Raw genomic sequence first — 13,686 nt, forward strand, 5'->3', positions numbered from 1 at the left:
ACAACCTTGTTTTCCCTCCTTGAACTCATATCATCTCATTTCGTTAGCCCTGCATGTAATAATTTTTATGTTTGAAAGTCTTATTAATCACTCATCATATGTGCAGTTTGTTCTGTTCAGTCAGTAATTCCCTAAGAGTTTAAATAATTATTTGGGATTCAATTACCATTATTATTAACATATATAAGTGATTTAAATAACAAACATTACAGATCTGATAATGACTAACATCACCGACTCGATGGACGTGAGTCTGAGTGAACTCCAGGAGTTGGTGATGGACAGGGAGGCCTGGCGTACTGCGATTCATGGGGTCACAAAGAGTTGGACACAACCAGGAGAAATATCAATAACCTCAGATATGCAGATGACACCACCCTTATGGCAGAAAGTGAAGAGGAACTAAAGAGCCTCTTGATGAAAGTAAAAGAGGAGAGTGAAAAAGTTGGCTTAAAGCTCAACATTCAGAAAACAAAGATCATAGTATCCGGTCCCATCACTTCATGAGAAATAGATGGGGAAACAGTGGAAACAGTGTCAGACTTTATTTTGGGGGCTCCAAAATGACTGCAGATGGTGACTGCAGCCATGAAATTAAAAGACGCTTACTCCTTGGAAAAAAAGTTATGACCAACCTAGATAGTATATTCAAAAGCAGAGACATTACTTTGCCGACTAAGGTCCATCTAGTCAAGGCTATGGTTTTTCCTGTGGTCATGAATGGATGTGAGAGTTGGACTGTGAAGAAGGCTGAACACCAAAGAATTGATGCTTTTGAACTGTGGTGTTGGAGAAGACTCTTGAGAGTCCCTTGGACTGCAAGGAGATCCAACCAGTCCATTCTGAAGGAGATCAGCCCTGGGATTTCTTTGGAAGGAATGATGCTAAAGCTGAAACTCCAGTACTTTGGCCACCTCATGCAAAGAGTTGACTCACTGGAAAAGACTCTGATGCTGGGAGGAACTGGGGGCAGAAGGAGAAGGGGACGACCGAGGATGAGATGGCTGGATGGCATCACGGACTCGATGGACGTGAGTCTGAGTGAACTCCGGGAGTTGGTGATGGACAGGGAGGCCTGGCGTGCTGTGATTCATGGGGTCGCAAAGAGTCAGACACGACTGAGCGACTGAACTGAACTGAACAACATTAAAAGTAACAATTTTACTGGAAATGTATCTGTGAGCAGGCTGGATTGAGTTTTTTTCCCCATTATTCATCTGTTTGAGATGTTACTGATAGAATGAGATGGTCCAGCGCGTCCCTACTGTAAGAAGGCACTGAGAGGGCTCTCCTGGCGGCACACGGAGCAAGAACCGCCTGCCATGACCCCTGGTCTGGGAAGACTGCACGTGCCGCAGAGCAACGAAGCCCATGGGGCACAACGTCTGAGTCCAGGCTCTGGGGTCCACCAGCTACAGCTGATGAGGCAGCAACCAGAGGCCAGCGGGCCTGGAGCCTGCGCTCTGCTGCCCCACAAGCTACTGCAGTGAGAAGCCCTCGCACAGCAACGAAGACCCAGCACAACCAAAACCAAAGGAACAAACTAAAAAAAGGCACTGCGAAACTATTCACAGTGACCGGTGAATGGGACGGAAGGAATTTTACCAGTAGAGTCACACAATTTTTAGAGTCGCACAATGTAAAAAATGCCTTGAGTTATTTATCGAAAATTTTTGTGATTATTGTGATTTACCACCAAAAATATTTTTAATGACTTAGAAGATAATAAATTATTTTTTAATACTGAAATTGAAAAATCCTTCAAATCTGTTCAAAGCAAGAAACTGGACACCATTAAAGGATTTTTTTCCTTTGGAGTTGCTTACGTTCACTATGCAAACACCAGTATCTGGAAACGGCCATTTTAGGGGTCCTTGAGGTTTTGTATTTCCACACATGCCTTGCATATGAACCTTTCATTCCGTCCGTTGTTTAGTCTTTGGAGATGTAATTCACATATCATAAAATTCACTGTTTTAAAGTCTGTAACTGTTGCTGTGTTGTTGTTTTAGTCGCTAAATTGTGTCATGGACTGCAGCCCACCAGGCTCCATCCATGGGACTTTCCAGGCAAGAATACTGGAGTGGGATGCCATTTCCTTCTTCAGGGGATCTTCCCAACCCAGGGATTGAACTCATAGGCAGGCAGATTTTTAACCACAGACCACCTGTGAGGCCCATACAACTCAGGGGTTACTAGCCTATTCACAAGTCGTTTAAGTATTACTGCTTTGTAACTCCACAACACTCATCACCCTATAAAAGAATCCTGGAACCATCAGCAATCTCACACAACCCCTCCCCAGTCCTCAGACCTAGTTCACTTTCTCTATGAATTTGCCCATTCTGAACATTTCGTATAAATGGAATCATATAATACGATCCTTTAAGACTAGCTTCTTTCACTTAGCATCATGTTTCCCATGTTAATCCATGCTGTATATAGCAAGAGTCAAAATTTCACTTCTTTACATGCGTGAATATTCCACTGTACAGGGAAACCACACTTTATCTCTAAATGGACATTTGGGTTATTTCCATTTCTTGGCTATTATGAAGAATGCTATGAACCTTCATATATATATTTATACATGTATATAAATGAAGTTTGTGAGATAACATATTTTTAATTCTTTCAGGTATATACCTAGGAGCAGAATTACTGGCTCAAATGGTAACTCTATTTTTTAACTTTTTGAGGAACTGTTAATCAATTTTCCAATACAGTTGCATCATTTTAATTCTCACAACAGCATATAAGAGTTCCCGTTTCTCCACATCCTTAACAACACTTATTATTATCTGCTTTTTTGAGTACAGCCACTCTAGTAGGTATGAAGTGGTATCTCATTATGGATTTGACTTGCATTTCTCTGACGATTAATGCTATTGAGTATCTATTTTCTCATTTTGTTTCTTATTAGCCACTTGTATACCATATTTGGAGAAATGTCTATTCAAATCCTTTGCCCATTTTTAAATTGAACTTGTTGTTAGTTAAGTTTGAACTGTTCTTTACATATCCTGGAAACAAGTCAACTACCACACATGATTCGCATATCATTCTGTGCACTGTTTACTCAACTCTCATTCTGGGAATTGTTTACTGAACTCTCTAGAAAGCCTCCTTTGATGTACATGGGTTTTTAATGCTGACGAAGTCTTATGCTAGTTTTTAATGCTGATTAGAGTCCTATCTTTAATGCTAATGAAGTCCTCTTTGATGTCATATCTAAGAAATCACTGCCTATTTCAAGGTCACAAAATTTACACCTATGTTTTCTTCTAAGAGTTTCATGTTCTTATGTTTAGATCTTTACTTTGAGTTATTTTTATACATGGTATCAGGAAGGGCTCACAACAAACTGCGGAAAATTCTTAAAGAGATGGGACTGTCGATCACCTTACCTGCCTCCTGAGAAATCTGTATGCAGGTCAGGAAGCAACAGTTAGAACCAGACATGGAACGACAGACTGGTTCAAAACTGGGGAAAGGAATATATCAAGGCTGTATACTGTCACCCTGCTTATTTAACTCATATGCAGAGTACATCGTATGAAATGCCGGGCTAGATAAATCACAAGCTGGAATCAAGACTGCTGGGAGAAGTATCAACAACCTCAGATATGCAGATGATACCTCTCTAATGGCAGAAAGCAAAAAGGAAGTAAAGAGCCTCTTGATGAGGGTGAAAGAGGAGAGTACAAAAGCTGACTTTAAACTTAACATTCAAAAAACTAAGATCATGGCATCCGGTCCCATCACTTCATGGCAAACAGAAATAATAAAAGTGGAAACCATGACAGATTTTATTTTCATGGGCTCCAAAAATCACTGCAGATGGTGATAGCAGCCATAAAATTAGAAGACACTTACTCCTTGAAAGAAAAGCTATGACAAACCTAAACAGTGTATTAAAAAGCAGAGATATCACTTTGCCAACAAAGGTCTGTATAGTCAAACCTAAGGTTTTTTCAGCAGTCACATATGGATGTGAGAGTTGGACATAAAGAAGGCTTGAAGAATCAAAGCTACTCCATTTTGTAAGGTTCCGGGAAAAGAGCCTTTGGAAATCCCCTGACCTCACCCCACCACCTGCGAACCAATCAGAACCCTTGGCCAGCCCCGGAAATTCAAGTCAAGCCTGGGAAAGGAGAACCAATCAGAACTCAACACCTAACCCTTCACCAGAAGGTGACCAATCAGACCCGGAGACTCCCGTTTTTTGAATTTTTCGCGCGATAATACCCTATATAAGCAATGTAACCCAGAGCTCAGGGCTCCTCCCTATAGCTGCTGCGTCGGTATTGGTGGGAGCTCCAGCTCGAGCTTGGTCATAAAAACTCTCTTGCTTTTGCATCAGATATTGGCTCCCTGGTGGTCATTGGGAGATTTCGCAACTTGGGCATAACATTTGGGGGCTCGTCCGGGATCTCCCACCGGCTCCACGGGAAGACCGATCCGGAGAGTCATCTGCAGCCGGTAAGCTTTTTTCTGTCTTTCTTTTCACTCCTGGTAGGGCCTGGTATCTGAGACTGGTATATGACTCAGGCGGACGTGCCGGAGAGTCACCGGTGGGGGTCGTTGGGAGACGTCCCCGACCCCGGCATGGGGGGACGGAGTGCCCCTGTTCTCTGTAGACGATAGCGGGTCGCTCCCGCTGAACGGCAGGAGGCCGTCATCGTTCGGTTTTACCTCCGGATTCCCGGAGGTGTATTTCTCCTGTCTCTTTCTGTTTGTGTGGCTGTTCGTATTGTCTGTGTTAATTTACCAACATCTGACTGATCCAGGGACGATGGGGCAACACCATTCTAGCCCCACACCTCTATCCTTGGTTACTGATAATTTTAAGGAGGTCAAGATGCGCACTCATGACCTCAGTGTAGAAATTAAAAGGAATAAATTGATCACTTTTTGCAGCACAGAATGGCCGACCTTCCATGTAGGCTGGCCCTCAAAAGGCACCTCTGACTTGGGAACTTTACACCGGGTTCTGACCACGGATCGGACACCCTGACCAAGTTCCCTTTGTCAGCACATGTGTCTCCTTGGACAATTCATTTCCGAGTGTTAGACAAGAGCCCAGTTTCGGGCCCTGGAAGGGGTCCCTCTTCCTGCAGCAAATGGCGACTCTGATGGGGACTCTTCTTTGCCGAGACTGACATCCTGACCACTCGGGGTACTCAGGGGCCAGCTTGCCTGCCAATGGACCAGACCCAGCGGCCGCAACTGGGACCCTTTAGTCCCTGGTCTCCTCCTGACGCGGACAACTGGCCAGAGTGCCCCGACCGGTAAGGAACAAGAGACTTTATTGATCTCTCTCCCCTTCCCTCTCTGTCTCCTCTCCTTAACCCTTCCTATCCTTCCCTGTTTTTCTAGTCCCCCGGTCCTGGACGCAGGAATCTGGTCAAAGGGCCCTCAGCCTGAGCTGAGGATTGGAGACTGATCACCTCCTCTTGGCAGAAAACTCGAATTCTGGTTCTGATTTCTGGTAGGGCCGAGTTCCAGTCCTCCCTTCTCTGGAGGCCCAGGGAAAAGTTCCGTAACGCCTGGGTATCTGTAGGTGGCAGGAGACGTCTGTAAGGCCACCCCTTTTGCCCCCCCTCTCCTGCCTCCTCTCCCTTCTTTTTCAACCTGGCTTCCTTTCCTCCCTTGAAATCTTTGATGTTAGTACTTGGATCTGAAGTTCTGTGTCTCTATAGGAGGTTTTCTGAGAGACTGTATTTTTGTATTTAATGGCTTCTCTGGTGGAGCCGAGGTTAAAGCGTCTGCCTGCAATATGGGAGACCTGGGTTCGATCCCTGGGTCAAGAAGATCCCCTTCAAAAGGAAATTTTGCTTTGTCTGGCAACCATGTGGTTTAGACCTGCCGCCATTTTGTTAAAACTTGATTTTCTTTCCCTGTGCCTTGAGACCAGGGCTCTCAGGAACACTTATCTAGACCATCTCTAACTCTTGACACTGAAAAAAAAAAAAGACTTAAAGCTAGATCTTACACTGTGTCTGTCTAAATATGTCTTGGTAATATTTTTGTATATGATCTCTATTTATTTGGCTTAAAAAAAGGTAAGCGCTTACAAATCAAGTAATTCTAAATTAAACAATAAATTCCAGGTTTATGTGAACTGGGAAATATTCAGTGTTAAATACCTGATATTAATGTTTGTTTGTTGACCTATTTAATATAGACATGTCTTAGAGTACTTAACGTTAAGTAAAATATTTTTATATCTGTTACAAGTTTGTCAACAAGAAAATTACCTCAAGTAAGAAAAACTTCTAAAAAATGTAAATGAGATATGACCATTTAGATAAACTCTATTAAGAATAATTATGCTTTAGGAATGTCTGTCTGAAATAGTCTGTCCAAACTGGGGTAACTTGAATTGGGTTGTGCTAAACTAAGTGATGGAAGTTCACTGACTCGCCAGCTCATTTCCAAATAGAGTAAAATTTTGAAACATTTATTACTAAACATTAGTTTCCTCTTACAAAGAAGCTAAAAAATTTGGGACTGTTAATGACTAAAAATAAGCTGGTGCAAAAACTTAAATTTGGCTTTTCTCTCTGTTAAAAGGACACACTTTCTTCAGATGTTGAACTGCATTTGACAATAGATTTAAGTTCATTTGCTTCTTAAATGGTCTGTTCTGTATTTGCTTCTGAAATCCCATATTGTTACTTTGGCTGAGTGAATAGCTATTGTTTCACAGTGACCTATAGTCCCATCTGACTGAGTGCTCAAAACCCTTCTGATATTTGTTGACAAAACTTCCTAAATCATTCTATGAAGCACTTTTGGCTTCTAGCTAACTTTGGGGTGCTTCAGAGGGCCCCTGAAGCATCCCAAAGAGATATTAAACAGTGTTTATTTGGTTGGTTAAATTACATTAAAAAAAGATTATCAAATGAGTACTAAATCTGCTCATATTATAATGTAGGGTAAAGTTACTAATACAGATATCCTAAAAATTATATGGAGTTTTTAACATTCTGATATGTCCTGGTATTTTAATAAAAAACCTGATGACTTCACAAAAGTTAGCAAAAGGACTAAATGAACCAGTGAATATGCTTATAACTTTTATGGTTTCTATCTGAAAAAATTATGGGGTTGAATCTTATGTTTTCAGGGAGTAGCGGAAATCTTCCTCTCAAACTAATTATGACAATACTTTGGTAAAATTAAACGTTATAAACAAAACAATTATATTTTCTATCTGACTCCTCCAAAAATTAGAAGTTCTTAGCTTTCCAGTAAGTTTATCAAATGAGTTAGGAAGGTTTTCTAATGGATACAAAAATCTCAAGAAATTTTTGAGACCTTAAAAGGGAAAAATTCACCTAGATTTGTTATGCAAAATCTGTGATAAGCCTTTGGTGTGAGTTTCCCAGCCCTGTTTTATTTTAAAAGTTCAATCTGAGACTCTATAAATATTTCAGCAAAATAAAAAGCCTATAATCGATTATGGTTATAGAAATCATCAGACCAAAATTAGTGAGAACAGACCTATTTTGCAAACAAACTAGCCTTAATTTGGTTATATTTAATAAAAATATGGGTAACTTTAAGGAAAAAAAAGATATTTCAAAATGTTAAATACCAGTTTGTTAATGGAGGTCTGCATCTAGTAAGACTCATCTCTTAGATAGTTCTTTACTGTTATGTAATGTTAATGTAAAATTTAATTAAATTCTTGAAGAACACCCTAAGTTTGTTTCTGAAGCTTATCTCAGTAAGCTATCTTTGGATGAAGATCAGATGCCTCATGACCTGCAACCAGGACTGGAAAAAGACATAATTTAAGGGACAGTCGTCTCCAACATGGATGGAAGGACTTTTTTTATCAGGAGAAACTACACTACACCAGGATGAGAAGACGACGACATCAGAGGTAGACAGCTTCCCCAAGATGCGGGACCTGATTCCTATGATCATTTATGTTTTCTTGACTTCTTAGACCTTTGCATATAAGTCAAATGCTTTTCTATCATAGACCTGATCCTATGCTAGTTTCAAAATCAATCCAATTGTTGGGTTTGTGCCCAATAACCTGTGTCTAGTTCTGGGTTACCTTGGTAAATTTCTCTATTACTAGACTAACTGGTTGGCCCTGAAAAAATTTACTTTAAAAAATTAAATCAAACTAAAGATAATCAGTCTAGTGACACTAGAAAACTGGGCTATGTTCCTTATAGATGGTGCCAATATATAATTTCCCTGGAAGATAAAGATTCTACAGGGCAGACTAAGTCAGATAACCTGAAGATATACTGGGCTACGTCTAATGGAAGTTCTTAACGTAAGTCTTACTTGTGACTTTACTAATACTGCTAGGTTATTTGTATTTCACCTGTTTCACAAAATTGCTGTTTCTTACACTGTATGTGTGTGAGGCCTCTAATAGAGTAATATATAGTCCCGTGTGAGATCAATGATGGTAACAGTGTAACTCTAGATATGGCAAGAAGCAACAAGAGGGAATATTCTCCTGGACCAAAAAGCTAGTAAGACAGGTGGTCCAGAGAATTTTAGATACTGTTTTATGGCCTAGTCCAGTAACAGCACATTGAGTGGCCTGTTTAGCTGAGAATGGACACTCTCAGCACCATGGGATAAAATGGTCATGAACTGCCCCCCCTCATAATCATGATCAAGTTTATGAGCACAAAAGGGGGCTCTGCCAACTGAAGACTGACACTCGCCATCTGCATCTACAAAGATTAAACCATGGCCGCTGCAACTGCTGACTTTCAATGCCCCTGAAAAAGGAGTTCAGGGTGAAAATCAAGAATGAGGCACTCTGTGCTCTGGGAAAAACTGGCAGAACAGGCCTTCAGATAGTTAGATCTTTTCAGGAAAAGATTTTATGAGTCCCAATTCTTGCATCTTCTCATACCTAGAGAAACTGACGTCATTAACAGTGAAATCTGCTTTGGCTATTACGGAAAAGTTTACAATTAAAAGTCAAAATAGAATAGCTATGGTTCAGATAATCCTGGGAAATAACTAGGTGATGCTATGAGTGTACTTTCAGATTAGACCTTGTGTTGCTAAACCCTTGAGTTTTCTGAGTCGTGCCAGGCTTGGATGCCACCATTTTCAAAACAATGTCTGCTGGAAGCTACTAACCTGACTTTTTATAAAACTAGGCAACTGGTTACATGGCTACAAGTCTCCCTGAAGTGCCAGGTCCAGACTGGGTTTCAGACCTATTCTTCTAAAAAGAAATGAGATTAAGATTTTAATCATACAAGACTCAGATCTAAAACTTGGAACTCAGAAATACTTCCAATTCAGTGTCTATACTCCAAGCTGGGGCAGTCCTATGCCCCATTTTGACAGGAAGTTATCACAGTCACAGTTGCCTAGTTCCCTAAAATTAAAACTGAGCGGGACTCTGGGGCTCTGGAGTGCAGATCTGTTCTGTGTTCTCTATTTCTTATCTGTAGGATTTAGACTTTGTTCAGCCTCCTTGGCCTTCCCTGAATTCCAAAGCACGGCTTCAAACAATTGCTAAGCAGGGAAGGGAGGGTCTACAAAAACAGAAACAATCAAAGGCTGGTGCAGCCTCCAGACACAGTCCTGGTTCCTACTCAAAGAAATATGCATAACAATGTCTTTGAGCCCCCGTTCAGGTGGAAGATGGTGACTTCAGACTGAACACAAGATTCTTGGGGCACAGCTCTGTTGCCTCACCACCAGCCAATCAGAAGGGGTCACAAAGCCTGCAACCCTCACCCCAAATGTTGCCTTCTGTTTCCGGGGACCAGAGATGACCATCCTGGTAGGTCTCCTGTTTGGCCCTTAGTCTATTTCATCTCTGAGAGGGGCCAACTAAATTGCTGTTACTACAAGGGTAGAAGCTGGTTTCAGATGGGGAAAACCCCAACTTAGATCAGGTAGAGAGAGACTTCTGCTCTATTAGGCAGGCCTACGCCCATGCACAGCAGGAAGAAGTTAGAGAAGAAAGAGACCTCCGCCCCAATTCCCAAAAAGTATCTTGAGTATGAAGTCTCTCAGGGGGCCTATGTGCTCCGTTAGGGGAAGAACGTTGTTTTTATGTGAATCACTCAGGGGTAGTCAGGGAGTCCCTGGCCAAGATAAGAAAAGGGCTGAGTCAAAAAAAAAAAGAGAGAAATGTCTCAAAATTGGTTTGAATCCTGGTTCAACTCATTCCCCTGGTTCACAACTCTCATATCCTCCTTGGTGGGGCCCCTGATTATCTTGTTACTGCTACTCACCCTCAGGCCATGCTTAGTAAACTAACTAGTGGCCTTCGTTAAAAACTGCATCAACACAGTGCAGCTCATGGTACTCAGATCCCAATATGCGGCCCTGCCAACGGTCCCCTTAGCAGGAGACAATATAGAGCTGACCTCAGACCCATGATTGGGTCTGTCCTGGATCCTAGAGAAGGGGGGATGAAGAATCAAAGCTACTCCATTTTGTTAGGTTCCAGGAAAAGAGCCTTTGGAAATCCCCTGACCTCACCCCACCACCTGCGAACCAATCAGAACCCTTGGCCAGCCCCGGAAATTCAAGTCAAGCCTGGGAAAGGAGAACCAATCAGAACTCAACACCTAACCCTTCACCAGAAGGTGACCAATCAGACCCGGAGACTCCCGTTTTTTTGAATTTTTCGCGCGATAATACCCTATATAAGCAATGTAACCCAGAGCTCAGGGCTCCTCCCTATAGCTGCTGCGTCGGTATCGGTGGGAGCCCCAGCTCGAGCTTGGTAATAAAAACTCTCTTGCTTTTGCATCGGATATCGGCTCCCTGGTGGTCATTGGGAGATTTCGCGACTTGGGCATAACAGGCTGAGTGCCAAAGAACTGATACTTTCTAATTGTGGTGCTGGAGAAGACTCTTGAGGGTCCTCTGGACTGCAAGAAGACGAAACCAGTCAATTCTGAAGGAAATCAACCCTGAAGATTCATTGGAAGGACTGATGGTAAAGCTGAAGCTCCAATATCTCGGCTACCTGACACCAAGAGCCGACTCACTGGAACAGACACTGACGCTGGGAAAGACTGAAGGTAAGAGGAGAAGGGGGCAACAGAGGATGTGATGGTTAGAGAGTATCACCAACTCAACAAACCTGAGTTTTGAGCAGACTCCAGTAGGTAGTGAAGGACAGGGAAGCCTGCATGCTGCAGTTTATGGGGTGGCAGTCAGACACAACTAAATAACACGAGGTACCTACAGGCCCAACTTCCTTTTTCTGCGGTTGGATATTCATTTGTCTCAGCACCACAGTTCTGCTGTCTTGGAACTGCCTTATTCCCTGAGGTATTTACACCACAGAGCAAATGCATCAGGGTAAGAAAGCAAGAACAGGACAAGAGTTAAGCCATTCTTTTGCAAAATGGAAAAGGGGAATGGTAGAAAGCAACGTAGGAAAGAAGAAACTGCTTGAAAGACCAATTCACAGGAAGGTCAACTTTAGGAAAGCGCATGTGTGGAAGTTTAGGGTCTGGAAATTAATTCACTTGAAATTATCCATGTGTGTGAGTACCTGTAGGAGTTTCTGGAACCACCCTAGGCCCAAGATCAATGTTTAAATACTGCTCTGTACTACTGTCTCCTAAGCTTCAGGGGGAAACATATAGTTTGTGAACAGCTTTTATATTTTAACGGTGTGAGTAATAAAATGAGATGGGACTCAGGATGAAGGCAGTGCTATGAGGAGGCCTATAGGCGTTTCACACATTCAGCCAAACAGAAAAGTTCACATTCCCCATTTTACATGAAACATATCTGGCTCAATATGCATTAATGGGGCAGAATTCAAGTTTTATTTCATAAACAAGAAAGCACTAAGAAACTCTGCAGGACCCCACTTGTCTACTCATCTTATGCCCAGGTTCCCTCAAAACAAACTCCACCTAGACCATGGATATAGAATGCCATCACTAAATAGAAATTTTAAGGGTCAAACCCTTAGATCCACGGTATACCACTAGGAAAGTGAAGTCGCTCAGTCCTGTCCGACTCTTTGCGACCCCATGGACTGTAGCCTACCAGGCTCCTCTGTCCATGGGATTTTCCAGGCAATAGTACTGGAGTGGATTGCCACTTCCTTCTTCAGCGGATCTTCCCGACCCAGGGAAGGAACCCAGGTCTCCTGCATTGCAGACAGATGCTTTACCGTCTGAGCCACCAGGGAAGTCGTGGAATAAAATCATTTTCCCCCGAGACTGATCTACTTTCTGACACTGGCAAAACAGACGTGCTATTTCCTCTCGTCACATAACTGCCAGCTTAAAAGACGCACAGTGTATGTAACCCTGGCGCTACTGCATTTCTTGTGCCTTTAATTGGGATGATATATACACAGCATTTTTGTATGTGATGACCTGCTAAGTATTTCTGCCCATGTAAACCAACAGTTCACTGCCTTTCAGTAAGCACTTAACCAGCAAATCTGTATTTTCTTTATTGTGGATTAAAAGTTTCTCTTCGTTTCTATACTAACTGTTGCCTTCCACTTTTAATTTATTTTATTGGTTTTTATTGTGTAAAAGTGAATTATCTTTCAAATTAAATTGTACGTACCCAAAAATTAATCAGTGTTTTCTCTACTGTTGTGTTGTTCCTGGACTATTAAATACTACATTTAAAATGTGATTCTATTTCTGTAATCTTGTTCAATTTGCTTAATTATTCTGTTTTTTTAACCCAGTACCAGTTATTCTGCTTGACATTGTTGTACTCTTGATTTGAGCTAACACATATTTTCAAGAGCATAAAATCTATAATGTAAATATCGGATGGTAATTTATAATTTTTAAACCTGATATCGTCCTCGGAGCAATAAAGATGACATTTCAATCAAATAAAAACTGATTATTTAATAAAGGATGCTGAGAAACTAATCAACCGTCTGACTTTAAAAAGAGATTTGAGCCCTTCATCATTCCTTAGAATGAAAATGAACTGCAGCTAGTAAGTTATTGTATGTAGAGGAAAACAGTTCTGCTTTTGTTTTATAATATTACTCTCAGACAAGGGGAGGCAATCTAAGACAGACATGTTAAATTATTAAGGGAGAGAAATAAATTCCTTTCAGGAAAATTTATGTTTCTCATTACATTTGCCTATTAGACATCCAAGAAAAGTATAAATGTGCATTTCCGAGCAGGGGTTCATGTTGGAAATTCAAAGTGGAGCACCATCAATACAGAGATGGTTTCAAAGCTCTGAGGTCAGATAAGCTCCAAAAAGGAATGAGTATGGCCCAAAAAGAAGTGTAAGGACTGAGCCCGGGAGGCAGTCCCTGAGAAAATGACTGAGATGGAAACCGAAGAAGAGTAAGCAGGCTTAAAAGCCTATTAAAGAAAGTGCTCCCAGGAGGGGAGACCAAGACCACCAGCGTCAAACGCTGTCAACAGGTCCCATAATTCAAGGGTGAGAAAGCAAAACTCATGGCTAACCTCCGCAAGAGCAACTTAGGCAGGGTGCCAGGAAGGAAAGCCTAATCAGAGCAGGTGGACACCTAGGATATCGGGATGAAAAAAACTGGAAGCAAAGTACAGACACTTCTTTTCAAAAAAAAAAAAAAGGGAGAAGGGAATGGAGAAAAGCTAAAGGGGAAAGTGATGTCAAGAAACCCCACATTCTTGTTGTTTAAGATCAAAGAAGAAAGAGTATGGTGGTATGCTGATGAGAATGATCTTGCAT

The 13,686-nt window shown here is 41.7% G+C and overlaps 1 pseudogene; it reads left to right on the forward strand.

The window, feature by feature from the left end:
* Positions 1-241: 241 nt before the first annotated feature.
* LOC138087289 (uncharacterized) overlaps positions 242-13,686 on the forward strand; it is a 48,380-nt pseudogene continuing 34,935 nt past the window's right edge.

The sequence above is a fragment of the Capricornis sumatraensis genome, chromosome 10 (assembly GCF_032405125.1).
Source record: "Capricornis sumatraensis isolate serow.1 chromosome 10, serow.2, whole genome shotgun sequence".
NCBI lineage: Eukaryota > Metazoa > Chordata > Mammalia > Artiodactyla > Bovidae > Capricornis > Capricornis sumatraensis.